This window comes from Aulonocara stuartgranti, assembly GCF_965226115.1.
Source record: "Aulonocara stuartgranti genome assembly, chromosome: 14".
In the NCBI taxonomy this organism is placed as follows: Eukaryota; Metazoa; Chordata; class Actinopteri; order Cichliformes; family Cichlidae; genus Aulonocara; species Aulonocara stuartgranti.
The window spans coordinates 34888728-34908104 of record NC_138950.1 but is presented as its reverse complement, the minus strand read 5'-3'; the positions used below and the strand labels follow the sequence as shown (position 1 = coordinate 34908104).

Sequence of the window (19377 nt, the reverse complement as noted above, 5' to 3'; positions counted from 1 at the left end):
AGATTACTGGGGCACACCACAACGAAAAGGGGTAACAGAAGAAGAGTAGCTCCTCATCGTAACAGAAAAGGTGTCACGGTTCGCGAGGTGAGCCGTATGAAAATATTAAGGACCCAAGATGTGGCACACCTGACGTGAGGAAGCTTTATTGGTGGAGCGTGCTCATACAACAAAAGGTGAGAGTGGCGAAAAACAGAACCGAGTAAACTGGGAAAACTAAGCATAGAAAACAAACCTGAAACCTAGAGACACAAAAGAAGATGCAGGGAGATGTGGCGAAAACCACTCTGAACGACGGAGGGGAAAAACGCAGATGAATCAGCAACGAGGACGAGGTAACACACAGTATAAATACACACACCAGGAATCAGGGGATGGGAAACAGGAGGGGAACACACCTGGGAGACATCACAGCTGATGAGGCAGGGGAAACGTAAACAGAACGCACTGACATCAGACAGGGACCTTCAAAGTAAAACAGGAAACACGTACTGTCATGGTTCTGGGTTGGTTCGACCCAGCATTTTGAGTTCTTATGTTTTGGTTTATTTTTGAATGATGGACTGTCTTCTTTCTCTGGTGCTTTATTGATTATTATTATAAGCTATGTTTCGGTTATTCTTTTTAAGGGATTAGTTCTTATGTTTTTGGTATTTCTCGGGATTAGGATTTATATGCTGTTTACTTTGTGATACTGTGTTTATCATTATATTAGTAGGTTTTGTTCAGTGTCAAGTCCGTCTCTCTGTCTAATCCGTGTCTTAGTAAAGTGTGGTTTCTTGTTTCCTGTTTTGTTGTGAAGGTCTGTGTCTTATGTTAGTGTGTCTAGCTTCGCTCCCTCTGTCTCGTTAGCCCTGATCTCTCCCAGCTGTGTCTCCCTCCTGTCTTCCATTCCCTGATTACTTCCTACTTCCTACCTGTGTATATTAGCCCTGTGTTTGCCCTTGCTCCGTGTCCGTATCATCAGATTATTCCTGTGTGTCTCTGTTACCAGTATTCTTTGTTCAGTTCCCATTTTGTTTTCTCCAGCAATAAAGCTGACGTTCTGAGTTTAAATTTAGGGTCTGAGTCTCGCATTTGGACCCAGGACCATGACAAAAGGACCTATCCAAAAGGTACAATTTAAACCATTCAGGGGCGCTTCTTTTAATGCCTACTAAATATTCTAGTCTTGTTAGCAGAATGCTGTGGTCCACCACATCAAAGGCTGAAGACAAATTCAGTAAAACCAAGAACTCAGGGCTCCATAAATCTGCAATTAAAAGGTCATTAACAACTCTCAGCAGAGCCGTTTTAGTACTATGATGTGGTTTAAACCCAGACTGAAATCTGTCACTATTTAGATTAGCATCTAAAAAGCCCGGTGATTGCTGAAGAAGTACATATGCCTGTGCTTAAACTGCTGTTTTATAAATAAGTGATCCATTTTCCTTATTTGGATTTTTTTTAATAATATATTTTTGATCAACAAGAAATATGAAAAATACACAAAAACAATCAACAGTGTAACAAAAGCAAGCCTACATGAAACAAATGTGTGCAGATGAGAGTAAGCTGACATTTCCAGACTTTTCTGGTCCCCATGATGACCATGCCCATCCCCCCATAAAGTGTGTGCCTCAGCAGGAGGAAAGAATCTTGTTTGCAAAGGTTACACACTTCCTGAATTTTGCGGTCCCCATGTTACCTATCAGTTTATCCCCTCCCCCACAGACACTCAGCACGAGGAGCCATGTTGGATGGAGCAAAGCAATTTTAATTTCTGCAGAGACTGATTACATGATGGAAACCAGGTAAGTCCTCTCAAAACTTTAATATTGCTGCTCTCAATAGATGCAGAGACGTTTCAGAGATATATTTTAGCTTTTTATGAGTTTTTAACTGCAATATTTTTCATACATGGTGTGTGGTTAGCTAATATTGATTAGCTCTGTGGCCTGGAGGCTTACTGAGGGATGACACTGGTTTGGTTGTTTATTCATGGTAGCTTAATTTGACCTATATTACATTTGTACTAACTTTAAAAGCCTGAAGTCTTATTGAAATGCTCAAGTATGCAGTGGTGGAGGTGGTGAAGGGGGATTGAAGATCAGAATACGAACACGCATTAACCTTGTTAGCATGTTTCATATTCCATTGCAGTGATTCTGGGCAGTTTATCTTCTAAATTATTCTGATGAGTTCATGTTTGTTTTAAATCCATATAGCTTTTTAATGTTACACGGTGGACACGTGCCTGTAGACCACGGTCACGTGCATGAGGCCCAGTAAAATTATATTTGTGTAGAAACATGGAGTCTGGTCAACCTACTGTCATCTCAGCAATTTTATTGAAACAAAATAGCTGCTTCTGCTCTCCATGCCTGGCGTGTGACATGGACAGAACCATGGGTTTTTCATGCAGCTGCAGACCCTGTTTGCAGCTCTTCCTTCTGCAGAGCTGCATTGTCTTTATTAAACATTTGAACATAATACAACATAAACTCTCGTAGAGGAGATAAAGTCAGAGAGGTACATGTTTTGAAACGACAAGGATCAGGCGCATTTAGTACACCTAAAGCAGTCGCTAAAAAACAATATACAAGCAGAGCTCAGCAGCCAGCGCAACAAATTCTGGATCCTTCGCTCTTAGTTAGCGGTGAGCACAGCGCATGTTGCGTCCGATGTGAAACTGCCTTTATGCTGCATAGTGTGACTCATAGCAGTGGTCCCGGGTCAACCCTGATTTTGTGTTAAAGTAATACTAAAGTAATAATGGTGTTTCTGAAGACTGGTATACCACAACTGTATGCTTTCAACAGCTACCAAAAGTTAAAGGACCTTATGAGTATTATGGGATATTTATATAAAGATCCTCCAGCTTCAACTGTATTACCCTTCAAGGACCTGCAGTTCAAAAAAGCTTCCCTCCGACAGCCAATCTGTTCTCTGATTGGATAGTTCCATTTGTGATTGACATGACATTGACCAATCAGCTGAAAGGAAGAAAAATAGGGTCAAAATTCGTACTTGTAAGTTGAAACTTGAGTGCAGAGATTTTTTGGCTATGTCCACACACAAATCTTTTTTACGTACACAGAGATTCTTTTTGCACAAACAAATCCTGGTACAAAAAATTTATGACCACAATTTGAGGCCATAGAGGTAAAACAGTAGGGCTGGGTATCGTCACTGATTTCTAGAATCGATTTGATTCCGATTCACAAGGTCCCGCGTCTATTATTTTCGATTCAATTTGATTTGAATTGGGGAAATTTTGCCTCAGATAGTCAGAAATATCATAATTCAGATCATGAAAGCTGACACTTGACTTTATCAAAGGTGTGAGCATCACATCAGATGCCTTTGTGTCAAAGTAAATGAGGATAAAACACAGAAAAACATGAAGGCGATTTTCCTGGCCTGGGATTTTATAAAAATATTCTGCAGTAGATCAAAAACGAAAGAAAACCATTAATCAACATATGAACTAGAGCAGGGCGATATGACCAAAAATATTTATCACGATATACATTTGAAAATTTGCGATAACGATATAACTGACGATATAATTGACACTAGACAAAATACTTTCCAAATCCACAACTTTATTAGTGCAAAAAAACCTCATCAATAAATTTTCACTTAAACAAGCAGCTGTTTTTTATGTGCATTAAAGTTATATAAAAATTTAACATTGCAAATGCAAATTCCTTGCTGACAGTTTAACAAAAGGCATTTCCAGTAGTGATGGGTCATTCGCGAACGAAATGGCTCTTAGAGCCGGCTCTTTGACGTGAACGATGCGAGCCGGCTCCTTATCGCGAGCCGTCACGTGGGTTTTTTTTTTTCTTTCTCTCACCCTCTCTCTCTCTCTCGCACTTTTTTTCCGCTTCACTTCGCACCTGAGCCTTGTGCTTTATGCTGGGCAGAGGGGGGAGGGGCGGTAGTTACACTCAGTAGCACAGGAACAGAGCCAGAGGGAGAGAGAGAAAGAGAGCCAGGGACAACAACGTCACATTAGAAAGGTATAGTAATCATCCACAACTATTTTCAGTTGCAGATGATAAAGGATTCATAAAGTTTATTCATGCAGGCCCATATGACAGAGAATATGCATCTTCTTTTTGTTTTCATATTATAATTTATATTTAATTGTGTTGTGGTTTGCAGTGTTTTGTGTTGTTTTCACTTTAAATTTGTAAAAGGAAAAAGCTGAAAATTTAAATAGTTAAAAGTTGAAATGTGAATAGTTGATTTTTGTATTATATGATTTATTTATTACATTTTATGTGGAGTGAAAAAATAAAAGTATATTTACAGTGGCCCCTACAGACAAAGCACATACAAACTTCAAATCACGTACGAACTCTGAAGCACGTACAAACTCCAAAACACGTAAAAACACGTACAAACTCCAAAACACGTAAAAACTCCAAAACACTTACAAAAAACTCAGAAGCACATAAAAACTCAAAACACATACAAAATCAGAATCAGAATCAGAAAGGGGTTTATTGCCAAATGTTGAGCAGGTTTACAACATTAGGAAATTGCTGCGGTGCTTCAGTGCAAACATAGTGTCATAAATAGCACTTAAATAGACATGAAAAAATAAAAGTAGGAATAAGAATTAAAGTGCTACGTAGAAAGATATGTGCATGAGCTATACATGAGATATATACATGAGAATAAGAATTAAGAGTGCTACGTGGAAAGATATATACATGAGTGCAGGTGGTGATCAGTGCCAAACATGGAATGATGCAGTGAACACAGCGTAGGGTCATGTGTTAGTGGCGGGGACAGTCATATGGTTATTGTTCATGTGTCCAACAGCAGAGGGGAAGAAACTGTTCTTATGGCGAGAGGTTCTGGTGCGAATGGACCGGAGCCTCCTGCCTGAGGGGAGCAGGTCAAACAGACTGTATCCAGGGTGAGAAGGGTCAGCTGAGATCCGAGCTGCACGCCGCAATGTCCTGGAGGTGTACAGGTCCTGCAAAGATGGGAGTCTGCAGCCAATCACCTTCTCAGCAGAGCGCACAACACGCTACAGTCTCTGTTTGTCCCTGATAGTGGCTCCAGCGTACCACACGGTGATGGAGGAGGTGAGGATGGACTCGATGATTGCAGTGTAGAATTGCATCATCGTCCGTGTTGGCAGGTTGAATTTCTTCAGCTGCCTCAGGAAGTACATCCTCTGCTGGGCTTTCTTGATGACGGAGGTGATGGTGGGCTCCCACTTCAGGTCCTGGGTGATGGTGGTACCCAGGAAGCGGAATGAGTCCACAGAGGTGATGGGGGTGTCAGTCAGGATGATGGGGGGGAGTGGGGCTGTGTGCTTCCTGAAGTCCACAATAATCTCCACTGTCTTCTGGGCATTCAGCACCAGGTTGTTGTGGCTGCACCAGGACACCAGACGTTCAACCTCCCTCCTGTAGGCAGACTCATCCCCGTCCGAGATGAGCCCAATAACGGTGGTGTCATCTGCAAACTTGATTAGCTTGACAGACTGGTGGGTGGAGGTGCAGCAGTTGGTGTACAGGGAGAAGAGCAGAGGAGAAAGAACACAGCCCTGAGGGGAGCCGGTGCTGATGGTCCGGGAGTCCGAGACATTCTTTCCCAGCCTCACATGCTGCTTCCTGTCCGTCAGGAAGACAACAGAAGACAACAGAAGTGCTCCAGGATGCTGGGCGTAGTGTTGAGCTTTTGTTACCTAGTGGCTACACAAGCCAGCAAGTACCAACGACCGGATTTGGTGTGTGGTAGTAACAGGTAAATGAACTTTTTTTTAAAATTATTTGAATATATATGAGTGCCTGTGTATAAATACACAAACAATACACATATGCTTTCAATTGTGTAATTTAAGTGATCTAGTAGCTCTGCTTTGGAAGTTCCGTTCATGCTAGAAATGTGTTTTGGAGTTTGTACGTGTTTTGTCTCTAGGGGCCACCGCATATATTTATATATAAACATATACAAATAAAACCCCCTTTTTTTAACGTTAGTAATTCCTTTTGTGCATAATTTTATATTATTGTTAATAATAAATTAATTAAAGCAACAAAACAACCTGAAGAGCCGGTTCGGAGCCGAAAGAGCCGGCTCTTTTTAGTGAGCCAAACCGAAAGAGCCGGATCTCTAAAAAAGAGCCGGAAATCCCATCACTAATTTCCAGTGGAAATTGGCCGACATATACACTTTTTTTTTTTTTTTTTGGCCCGTCCCGTTTGGCTCTTTTGCCATCAGAATTGTTGTCTAAAGGCAAAGAAAGATGCCCAACGGATTTACTTTACCAAACTGACCATCCCAGCCTTGCCGTAATGGTCCATTTGATTCACCTTTTATTGTTTATTTTATTTTCACTTACTGAATACGGGACAGACTTGACTGGGGGAAAGAAGGGGAGAAAGAAAGAGGGAAAGAGAAACAGCTGAGAAGAGGGACGGGGGAGAAGGGCAAAAGACAAAAACCAACAGAACGGGCAGAGAAAAAAAAATGCATATATCAATCACCTGGATCACCTGCTGAGAAAGAAAAAAGAAAGCAAGCAGAAGAGAACAAGAGTAATAGAATAAACAACATCACAATGATATATGGGAATATGACAGTAAATACTAAATGTTAAACATTATTGTGCAGCACATAAGATCAACAGAACACAGTGTGCTTTGAGGTAGGAGCCAAAAAGGGTGTAGTTTGTGGGTGTGATCACCCGTGTGTACACCTGTGAGCATGGACGCGCTTGTTTTGTTTTTTTTTAAAGGTTCCTTCATGTAATAATCTGCTAGAGGGTGTGGGGGGGCCACAGCCCCGTCCTCCAGGGCGTGAAGCAGGTGTGGAGGAGATCAAAACTCCAGACATCCAGAGGCCCCCAGAACACAAGAGACCAAGGAAGACCAACAGAGGGGCAGCTGCGCCACTGTCCCGGAAAGAGCTGAGGAGAGTCCCAGATGAGGGCTCACTCAGCAGCCGCGGAGCAGAAGCCAGGGGGAGTTGCAGTGACGCGCCCGTGAGCTCCGCCGGCAGCCAGCTGCGCCTGAGTGACCGAGCCCCAGGCCGAGAGGCCGGGGGCACCCCACCTCCGAAGTGGCCCGAGCGAGCCCCAGGCTCCAGGCCCCGATAAGCGGCCGCCAAGGAGTGAGCCGGTGTGTACCTGGACGCCCATCCCCGGACACAAAGAACCACCAACGCACCGATGTCTGAGGGGGTCCGCCATTGGCAGGGGAAGTGGTGGTAGGGGGAGATAGGCCTCCAAGCCTTGGAGGGCCTGAGATGTCCCCAGAGAGGTGGCGCCTGACACCCAACCTGACATATAGACACAGACATACAGGCACACACAGATACAAACATCCATTCCCACCCTCATGCTCTCATATGCACTTACTCCACACTCAACCAACGTGGAGACAGACATAGAGACGTTGTACACACGATCACACTCCCCAAGTGTACTCTACAAACCGGGTCTAGGTGCCCTCGCCCCTGGAGGGGGGAACTGCACCCAGACCCAGGTGGTGTTTCCCTTTTCCCTGCGGTGGGTGGAGCGGGAAGAGGGAGGCAGCTGGAGATGGGGAGGGAAGGAAGGGAGGGGCAAGTGACCCCTCCCTGGGGCCAGCTCCCCCGCTGACCCCAGTAGGCACCCCCATACTCCGCGACCCGCCAGGGAAAGGGGGCCCAGGTCCATCCAGACCGGGCCGACATATACTCAGCACAACCATGTATAGTAACCACAAAACTTAAAAAGAGGTTATACACAAAATGTGGTAATATTATGTTGAAGCACAGTACGTGTTACGAGGCTCCTGACGACGGTATGCTCTGACAATCCATCAAGCGGTGCGACTCTGTAGCTTAGCAAAGTCGTACTAAAACATTTTTGACAGATTTTTGAGCGCCATGTACGACATAAAATTGGTTCGGTAATAACGACGGCCAATTTGCATGCTCTACCAAAAAATGTGCTCTGGTGTGTATCTGACGGACGAAAGCCAAACCAGTTCCACACCACTGAAATTGCACCATTTTTACAAACCAATTCTGGTTCATCTGATTCATTCAGCCATCCGCTTTCTCCCTTCTCATTCTCCGTCGCCGCCATGCTTTTTCCGCCATATGCATATGAAAACAACAAAACGCGTTTTACCCATTTTCTATCGCGATATTTCATTTTCTTATCATTGCCTAACATTATGATATTTATTATTATTATTATTGGCAGGATGAGAGGAGTCCCTGAGAACGATGCGTGCTTGACATAGACATCTCTTCTCTTGGACATCCTCAGTGGCAGGAGGTGGAGTTCCTGTAATGCATTTTCACTACCCGCTGCAGTACCTTGCGGTCAGCAACAGCGCAATTCTTATACCAGTTACACAGTTGGTCAGGATGCTCTCTATCGCACAGCGGTGGAAGTTACGCAGTATGTCAGCAGACAGGTGATTCTTCTTCAGTGTCCTCAACAAAAAGAGGCGCTGATGGGCCTTCTTGACCAGGCTGGAGGTGTTAGTTGACCAGGACAGATTCTCAGATGTGGGTCCCCAAGAGCTTGAAGCTGGAGGCCCGTTCAAGAGCTGTTCCATTTATGTAGATGGGGACATGGGTGTCTGTTTTCTCCCTCCTGAAGTCCACAATGAGCTCTTTGGTTTTGCTGGTATTCAGAAGCAGGTTATTGTCAGCAGCACACAGCTAGGGGCTTTACTTCTTCCCTGTAGTCAGACTCGTCGTTGTCACTGATGAGACAATCACCGTAGTATCATCTGCAGACTTGATGATGGAGTTTGGAGGGAATAACTGTACTGAATGCTGAGCTGAAGTCGCCGGAGAGTGTGGCGTCCAACTAGCTCGATAGAGTTGTGTTTCCATTATTATCATGACATTACAATCCATTAGTGTCCTGTTGTTAGTGATCCACAGTCATAACTCATTCATTTTATTCACCAGGTGTTAGCCTTAGATTAACTGTTAGCCCTCTGTGTTTCCCTTGCCTTTGTTTACAGTCTCTGTGCCGTCTTCGAGCACTTCCGGCTGGCCAAGCAGCCTGCAAAAGCATCGGTGTTCTTCTTATTTCCGGGATGAGTCAAAGGTTGCTGATAAAACAGTCGAAGTTGTGTAATCCTAAATCCAAAACCTCTAGTCGGGTGTAATATGTAAAAGCGAAGCTGTTCTACAAGAACAGACCCAAAATAAGCAGGAATAATACAGCAAACTTGTAAAATGTGAAGAGACACTGTACCTAGTGTGATGCACGGGCCGCCATCTTGGTATTAGGCCTGACTCCATCTTCTTGTTAATTTATGACACACTTAATAAACACTTCACTTCTGAAATGACCAGATTTATGCATTTGAATTTAATGTTTTGTTTTGTTTTGTTTAAACAGGCCCTTTGATCACAACAACATGGTGGACCGAGTCAGAGGGTGATACTCCTTTGAAAGGTATTGTTACAACAAATGTACACCTCAAGAGCTAGGGTGATATTTTATTTACATTTTATTTAAATCTGCTGTCTGATATTCAGCTTTTGAAGTCAAACCAAAAGTCCACAGCAAAGAAAATTAAACCTCTTCATGTGACTCAAAAACAAAGAACTTGGCCTAACTGTCCAAATTCTTTTGCAGGCGACGGTTTAATTATTTCATTGTTCCCTGTTGCCTGAAACAATTTTATCTTCAGTTGATGAATTTGTTGAACACAGTTAAAAGATTGTTATGGTACTGTACAGGTTTTTATTTAGCTCTGGAAGTATGTTTGAGTTATTACAGCATTTGTATAACACCATACAGCACAGGTGTCGAACTCCAGGCCTCGAGGGCCGCTGTCCTGCTTGTTTTCCAACTAACCTGCCCTTGTAGCTTCTTATTGGCAAAGCACACCTGATCCAGGTAATCGGCAGCAGGTAGGGCAGGGATATCTCAAAAACAAGCAGGATACTAGCCCTCGAGGACTGGAGTTTGACACCCCTGCCATACAGGGAAGTTTGTCAGTTTTGAGATATGTACATGCAGTACAATATCTCCCCTGAAATGGCAAAAATAAATGGGGGCTACTTTTTATTTCACTTGTTCACATGTTGTATTTTACTTGTTCGGTTTCCTATTATCTTGTCTGTCCCTCACACTAGTTTCACCACTATGCTCTCGAAATCACTAGCATCAGAAATATCACTTCACCTCACAGGCCCCTTCAATTAAAATTAATTATTACTATTAATACTTTTGTTTGTTCTCAGGAGCTTCACAGAAGAGAGGCTGGTCTGCAGCAGAGACTCTTGCTGTAGAAAAAAAGAGAAAAGGTTCCTAGAAGGTGGCAAAGTTCCTGGTAAGGTGGATTGCGTGTATTGAAACTTCACCAAAAGAACTTGAACAAAGGACGTGGAAAGCAGTTAAGGTCTATGTCACAAACAGAATTGGAGCACTGAGGCACCAGAGTGCTAAAAGACTTTTGGTTTTGGTTTAAAACACATAGTTGCACATTTCAGAGTGCTGTTTTTTCATGTTTCATGTTGAAGCTCATATTTAGTTTAACCACGGCTGGCCCAGTGTAAACTAAATTGAGTACTTTACATATTTGTGCACAATGGCACTTTTCATTTCATTATGGATTGTAGGAAGGTCAGTACAAGACAAAATAATAATGTGAATTGCTGTTTTTACATTATAAAACATTTGGATAAATGGAATACTTGGGATTTTTTGTTTAGAAATAAACAATCACTGTCCCATTTGCAGTTTTTTGTTTTTGTTTTGTTTATTAGGTTATGGGATATATGGCATGACATTTTGCTACCATGCAAAATATCTTGTGTTTTAAATAAAGAGCTTAAACACAAAAAAAATGTTTTGATTGAGAAATTTAAGTGTGTTTGAGGTACACTATCACCATAGCTACTGTAGTATTATAGCTGTTCTGTTTAACATGGTAGGAAATGTTAATTATTTGTGGTAAAAAGTAAAATTGCTCATTTAATATAGGAGGGTCCCCACAGAAATAGCAAAATTCAGGTCATTTTTTTCATGTGAGTGTTTTTAATATATCAAGTGATTTTCCCCTTCACAAAAAATTTACATGAATTTAGCAATTAAAATCAATTTTCTAAACCATGTAGAAAAGGTGGATCCCACCAGCACCCTCCCAGTCAGGTGGTCCCACCAGGTAGTAAAAACGGGTATGTGTGTGTATGTGTGTGTGTGTGTGTGTGTGTGTGTGTGTGTGTGTGTGTATGTGTGTGTGTATGTGTGTGTGTGTGTGTGTATGTATGTGTGTGTGTATGTGTGATACCTGAATCTATGCAGTGAAATGAATTAATTGCTGAATTTAAGTTAAAAACTTCGAATTAGATGAAAAATACAGAAATTTTCGCCTGAAAGCAAAAGTGCTGAACTGCTAAAAGCTGACATTTGCACAAAAGAAGTTGGAAAATAGCTGAAAATGTTTTAAATGTAAATTTAAAAAAACTAAGAAATGAGAAAAGAAAATTTAGAGTCAGAAAACATCTGAATGAATATTAAAAGTTCATATTCTTTGAATCACTGAATGACTAAATTGTGATCCCTCCACTTGGATCCACAAAGTTTACATCTCTGAGCTTTCAAAGACACTGTGTTGGAAAGAGAACAACGATGGCGACGTTTTGAGGGGAAAATGATGGCTGTAGAGCAAACACTGTGGACACAGCAGCAGTTGAAAGAGAAGTGTTTATGATGAATCTTGGCAGAGTGAGAGAGGGCTAAGCAGGCAGGTGTGAGCCTGGTTGCTATAGTGACTGCATCCAATGGCTCCATACACACGACACAGACATGCACCTCACTTCTGCTGCTTAAAATGAACAGAAACGTCAGCCTGAAACAAATCAAATTGAAATGAAAAGTACAAGTCGTATTGACAAAATTCTTTCACCGTGAGTGGCAGCAATGTCTAGTCTACTGAATTCTCAGTTTTCATGCCTGTGGAGTTTATTATATGGACGTGGTGACAGTGTAAAGACAGCCTGCTCTTCTGATTTTCAAACGAACCTTCTGAGCCATTTTAACATTAGAGTCTATGGAAGAGTTGGAGGGAGGAAGCTGTGCATTGGTGACATTTATGACAGAACCATAACACCTATTACAATAATAAACACATTGGATGAAAGAGGACAGTGATGGCTACGTTTTGAGGGTAAAATCATACCTGTAGAGCAAACGCTGCAGACACAGCAGCAGTTTTAAGAAAAGATTTTAAGATTAATTCCCACCCTCCTCTCACTCTAGCAGTTGAGCTGTCTCACTCTAGCGCCAACATTCCGTCCCATACACACCCATTATAAACGGCTGAAAAAAAGGATGAAACTTAAACTGGAACTGAAGAAAAAGTACAATAGATATTGAAAAGATAAATACAAGTTGAATAGTTGAATGTCTTGTCTGCGTTTGAAAGTTTGAATGGTGGCTCTACGTCAATGTATGTGGAAGTAGTTAGAGTTGAAAGAGGAGTGAGTTGAAGGAGAATTTGAAGGGTCTCCCCATTGAAATACATGGGAAATTTTTGTTGAATAAAGTTGAATAAATTAAAAAATATAAATGTTAAAAATGAGAAAAATACAAGCAGTCATGTCTAAAAGAAGAGCAATCTAACGGTGTTTGAATGCTTTTACAGCATTCACACTAATTAAGAACAGAAGAGCAAAAAGGACACTTACCATAAGACAAACAGCATTAACGTTTTTCTGTGATGTCACAAAGCCATTTGTGACATCACAGAATTGCCTTTGAAGATAGCTGTAGGGGGCGGAGTCAGGTTTCAAGAAAACCTATAAATACACCCCATGTAGACAGAAACTGTAAGTTTGAGTTTCCATTTGGAACGCACATTACCTAGTTGAGTAGATAACTGGTTGCACTTGATAACTTTGCGCAAACAATATAAATACAAATTAAATACATTCATTTAAAAATAGCTGCCACACTAGAATTACAGCATAAAAAAATTGAAAAATTAAGGAGAAGAGAAAAACACCTCATGGCTTTAAACAAGGAACAGCAGAAGACAATATCAAAATTTGTTAAGGTGTGTAGAGAACGTGTGGATGATATTTCGAGCCTTAAACAGGAAGCCCGCGCCCATCTCTCACAAGTAGACCAACTAAGAAAACGTATGGCTCAATGTGAGATGAAGGCTGCAGGATCAGAGAAATATGAGAAAAAAATCCTGGACCTTCAAAAGAAATGCAAAGACTTGGAAAGGAAACATGCCACTGAAAAAAAGAGACGGGAGCAGAAAGAAAAAGATGTGGAATTTCTGTCTCGTCTTCAAGGCAAAGTCAATAGACTGAGCAAAGAAAATGAGGCCTTGAAGCAAGAATTAAAGCAAGTGACCACTGAAAAAAACCTAAAAGTAAAAGAACTGAAGGAAAAAGAAAAACAGATAAAAAATGAGCTTAGAGTCCAGGACCAGCTCAAAGAAGAGAGGGTCAACTTTGAAAAAAGGACATCACAATATCTTGTAGAGGCTAGCACGCTGTTTCAATGTAGAGACAGACTTAAAACAGTGGAGGCACTAGAAGAGAAATTAAAAGCTGAAATTAAAACATGGCAAAAAAAAGCAAAGGATTTTGAAGAGCAAAAGGACAGGGTCATTATGGAGAAAAGCGCATTGATAATGAAAAATAATGAACTGTCAGATTTGCTTTTGGGAAAGGACTTGGACAATAACAAACTAGTAAAAGAGTTAAAAGGAAAACGAGAGGAAATAGAAAGTCAGACAAAGGAAGCCTCAAAGCAGCTTTCTAACACGCAACACCTGGAGAAAGTCCTGCAGATGAAAAATGAACAAATAGCCAAACTTGAAAGTGAGAGGCGGGAATCCTTCAAGAAAATGACAACCCAAGATCATGAGATTGTCAGTCTGAGAAATGCTCTGAAAGAAACAGAACACAGACCAAAAATACAGATGACGCACGGCGAGTTTTGGAATGAAAAACTTAATAAGGAGTTATCTGAGGCTAAGACCGTGATCAGTCAATTTAAGGACACCATAGAGTCACTGACAAAAGACACAGAACAAAAGAATAGTGAACGAGAAATGATTCAAGCAGAGCTATCCAAGTCTCAGACCAGGTATTTTGCTGTGAAAAATCAACTGGAGCTCATCAAACAAAAGCAGGCAGAAGCGCAGACGGCACAGGCCAAACAACTTGCCTGTGTCAACAAGGAGCGCAAGGTAGTTAAGAAAAGGCTGGTCCAGATTTTGGCAGACAAAGAAAAGGTGGACAAAGAGCTCACACACTACAGAGAAATTGTGTTTCAGCAGCAACAAAACATAAAAGAGCTGGAAACTGAAATTCAAATGAGTTCAACTCAAAGACAAACGATTGAAGGACAAAAACAGGAAATTGACCGTCTGACGAAGCAGGTAAAGGACCTGCGTGAGGAGAATTCCTTAAAGGTTGCCATTGAGCTGCACAAATACGCTGCAAAAACACAGGAAAAAATCTTCTCGCAGCGGCGAACAAACAGACTTAACGCTAAAAGAAAAATGCACATGTCCAGTCACGCATTAGTATTTGAACAGCGCCGCCGGGACCGCCTGTTATGCAAATATAAACAACTGGTCACAGAAAAGGACAAAGAAATTAAAGAACTGCGGCCAACGCTGAATCAGGAGGCTGCACTTCAAAACAAAGATGCCATACAGAAACTCCACAGATGTGAGTGGGAAAATCGCGACCTCAAAAAGCAGTTAGTAACAACACAGCGAATCCTTTCTGTATATGAGGCTAAGAACAGCAGCCTTGTAGAAGAAAATAAACAACTGACACTTGAGGTCAGCGCAAAGCACGCCCCGCTACCTCAGATTTCCACCAAGGCCAAGCCAAACTCTATGGCGAAATCATATCAGCAGTCTGAGGTTGGGCGCTCAACCAGATTCATCTCAAGCATTCCTCAAAAGACAGAAAAAAAGGTTTATTTCCTCCCTCCTCTCGTAGGCAAAACGTTGGCATTGCAGAATGTAAGCAGTAGACCCTCCAGATTAACCAACACACCCCCATAATTAAGTAACAGACCCCATCAGCCGGGTCATCACACCAGTAAGAACCCTGCTGCCCTGTTCCCACACCAGAAAGAACAATTTTAAACAATAATTCCCATTCATACATTGAAAGAAATAATCAGTTTTTAGACTGGTCAACAAACACAAACTGACTTTTTAAAAAATTAAAACTCAATCACTAAGAGATATGGTTAAAAACAATGCTAAAAATACACTGAGGCAATTACCTCTCTAACCCAGGAGGACCTGTATTTCCCTTAACACCAAAAATAGTAGACAACACTAAATAATAACATCTGTTTGCTGTGAGGAAGTGACATGAACACGTTCCATCTGTGTCACTACCTCACCCCCAACCAGTCGCGGCAGATGACTGCCCCTTTCTGAGCCTGGTTCTGCCGGAGGTCTCTGCCTGTTAATAGGCAGTTTTTCCTCCCCACTGTCGCCAAGTGCTTGCTCATAGGGGGTCCTCGGATTGTTGGGGTTTCTGTAATATTGTAGGGTCTTTACCTTACAATATCAAGTGCCTTGAAGCATCTTCTTGTGAACTGGCACTATGCAAATAAAAAATTATTGGACTGAACTGATTTTCCTTTTGTTTATTAAGTCTGAGTGGTTGTGTTTTAGCACTTTTGATCTACTTCTATACATTGTATTCATTCCTTGAAACGAAGTAATAATTCTAAACTTTCCACTGTGATTCTAAAACCTTAGCAGAGAGCAGAGTGATAGGTTTGTAGCTTGAACCTATTCGCTGGAACGTTGAAGACAATATAATTACACAGCAAAGCAAGACACAAGTAGGCAAAGTTCTTCATGTTTCTCGTGCACGGGAGAGAACCGGACAGGCGCCGTTCCTTCGCTTGACCCCAGTTGCTCTCTTCGTTCTCCCGTAACACTGTTCTTTTATTGAGGTTACATGAATATGCATCGGTTCATTAACATACACACAAAGAGTACCTTGCCTGTGTGTGTGTGTGTGTGTGTGTGTGTGTGTGTGTGTGTGTGTGTGTATGTGTGTGTGTATGTGTGTGTGTGTGTGTGTATGTATGTGTGTGTGTATGTGTGATACCTGAATCTATGCAGTGAAATGAATTAATTGCTGAATTTAAGTTAAAAACTTCGAATTAGATGAAAAATACAGAAATTTTCGCCTGAAAGCAAAAGTGCTGAACTGCTAAAAGCTGACATTTGCACAAAAGAAGTTGGAAAATAGCTGAAAATGTTTTAAATGTAAATTTAAAAAAACTAAGAAATGAGAAAAGAAAATTTAGAGTCAGAAAACATCTGAATGAATATTAAAAGTTCATATTCTTTGAATCACTGAATGACTAAATTGTGATCCCTCCACTTGGATCCACAAAGTTTACATCTCTGAGCTTTCAAAGACACTGTGTTGGAAAGAGAACAACGATGGCGACGTTTTGAGGGGAAAATGATGGCTGTAGAGCAAACACTGTGGACACAGCAGCAGTTGAAAGAGAAGTGTTTATGATGAATCTTGGCAGAGTGAGAGAGGGCTAAGCAGGCAGGTGTGAGCCTGGTTGCTATAGTGACTGCATCCAATGGCTCCATACACACGACACAGACATGCACCTCACTTCTGCTGCTTAAAATGAACAGAAACGTCAGCCTGAAACAAATCAAATTGAAATGAAAAGTACAAGTCGTATTGACAAAATTCTTTCACCGTGAGTGGCAGCAATGTCTAGTCTACTGAATTCTCAGTTTTCATGCCTGTGGAGTTTATTATATGGACGTGGTGACAGTGTAAAGACAGCCTGCTCTTCTGATTTTCAAACGAACCTTCTGAGCCATTTTAACATTAGAGTCTATGGAAGAGTTGGAGGGAGGAAGCTGTGCATTGGTGACATTTATGACAGAACCATAACACCTATTACAATAATAAACACATTGGATGAAAGAGGACAGTGATGGCTACGTTTTGAGGGTAAAATCATACCTGTAGAGCAAACGCTGCAGACACAGCAGCAGTTTTAAGAAAAGATTTTAAGATTAATTCCCACCCTCCTCTCACTCTAGCAGTTGAGCTGTCTCACTCTAGCGCCAACATTCCGTCCCATACACACCCATTATAAACGGCTGAAAAAAAGGATGAAACTTAAACTGGAACTGAAGAAAAAGTACAATAGATATTGAAAAGATAAATACAAGTTGAATAGTTGAATGTCTTGTCTGCGTTTGAAAGTTTGAATGGTGGCTCTACGTCAATGTATGTGGAAGTAGTTAGAGTTGAAAGAGGAGTGAGTTGAAGGAGAATTTGAAGGGTCTCCCCATTGAAATACATGGGAAATTTTTGTTGAATAAAGTTGAATAAATTAAAAAATATAAATGTTAAAAATGAGAAAAATACAAGCAGTCATGTCTAAAAGAAGAGCAATCTAACGGTGTTTGAATGCTTTTACAGCATTCACACTAATTAAGAACAGAAGAGCAAAAAGGACACTTACCATAAGACAAACAGCATTAACGTTTTTCTGTGATGTCACAAAGCCATTTGTGACATCACAGAATTGCCTTTGAAGATAGCTGTAGGGGGCGGAGTCAGGTTTCAAGAAAACCTATAAATACACCCCATGTAGACAGAAACTGTAAGTTTGAGTTTCCATTTGGAACGCACATTACCTAGTTGAGTAGATAACTGGTTGCACTTGATAACTTTGCGCAAACAATATAAATACAAATTAAATACATTCATTTAAAAATAGCTGCCACACTAGAATTACAGCATAAAAAAATTGAAAAATTAAGGAGAAGAGAAAAACACCTCATGGCTTTAAACAAGGAACAGCAGAAGACAATATCAAAATTTGTTAAGGTGTGTAGAGAACGTGTGGATGATATTTCGAGCCTTAAACAGGAAGCCCGCGCCCATCTCTCACAAGTAGACCAACTAAGAAAACGTATGGCTCAATGTGAGATGAAGGCTGTAGGATCAGAGAAATATGAGAAAAAAATCCTGGACCTTCAAAAGAAATGCAAAGACTTGGAAAGGAAACATGCCACTGAAAAAAAGAGACGGGAGCAGAAAGAAAAAGATGTGGAATTTCTGTCTCGTCTTCAAGGCAAAGTCAATAGACTGAGCAAAGAAAATGAGGCCTTGAAGCAAGAATTAAAGCAAGTGACCACTGAAAAAAACCTAAAAGTAAAAGAACTGAAGGAAAAAGAAAAACAGATAAAAAATGAGCTTAGAGTCCAGGACCAGCTCAAAGAAGAGAGGGTCAACTTTGAAAAAAGGACATCACAATATCTTGTAGAGGCTAGCACGCTGTTTCAATGTAGAGACAGACTTAAAACAGTGGAGGCACTAGAAGAGAAATTAAAAGCTGAAATTAAAACATGGCAAAAAAAAGCAAAGGATTTTGAAGAGCAAAAGGACAGGGTCGTTATGGAGAAAAGCGCATTGATAATGAAAAATAATGAACTGTCAGATTTGCTTTTGGGAAAGGACTTGGACAATAACAAACTAGTAAAAGAGTTAAAAGGAAAACGAGAGGAAATAGAAAGTCAGACAAAGGAAGCCTCAAAGCAGCTTTCTAACACGCAACACCTGGAGAAAGTCCTGCAGATGAAAAATGAACAAATAGCCAAACTTGAAAGTGAGAGGCGGGAATCCTTCAAGAAAATGACATCCCAAGATCATGAGATTGTCAGTCTGAGAAATGCTCTGAAAGAAACAGAACACAGACCAAAAATACAGATGACGCACGGCGAGTTTTGGAATGAAAAACTTAATAAGGAGTTATCTGAGGCTAAGACCGTGATCAGTCAATTTAAGGACACCATAGAGTCACTGACAAAAGACACAGAACAAAAGAATAGTGAACGAGAAATGATTCAAGCAGAGCTATCCAAGTCTCAGACCAGGTATTTTGCTGTGAAAAATCAACTGGAGCTCATCAAACAAAAGCAGGCAGAAGCGCAGACGGCACAGGCCAAACAACTTGCCTGTGTCAACAAGGAGCGCAAGGTAGTTAAGAAAAGGCTGGTCCAGATTTTGGCAGACAAAGAAAAGGTGGACAAAGAGCTCACACACTACAAAGAAATTGTGTTTCAGCAGCAACAAAACATAAAAGAGCTGGAAACTGAAATTCAAATGAGTTCAACTCAAAGACAAACGATTGAAGGACAAAAACAGGAAATTGACCGTCTGACGAAGCAGGTAAAGGACCTGCGTGAGGAGAATTCCTTAAAGGTTGCCATTGAGCTGCACAAATACGCTGCAAAAACACAGGAAAAAATCTTCTCGCAGCGGCGAACAAACAGACTTAACGCTAAAAGAAAAATGCACATGTCCAGTCACGCATTAGTATTTGAACAGCGCCGCCGGGACCGCCTGTTA

General features: G+C 41.2%; 1 long non-coding RNA gene across 1 annotated transcript; it reads left to right on the top strand.

Annotated features, from left to right (window-relative positions):
* Positions 1 to 352: 352 nt before the first annotated feature.
* Positions 353 to 10872, top strand: LOC309687762. Its single transcript, XR_014270848.1, has 5 exons — positions 353 to 1115; positions 1714 to 1793; positions 9365 to 9421; positions 10216 to 10787; positions 10844 to 10872. It is a non-coding gene; the product is annotated as an uncharacterized lncRNA (long non-coding RNA).
* The last annotated feature ends 8505 nt before the right edge of the window (positions 10873 to 19377 follow it).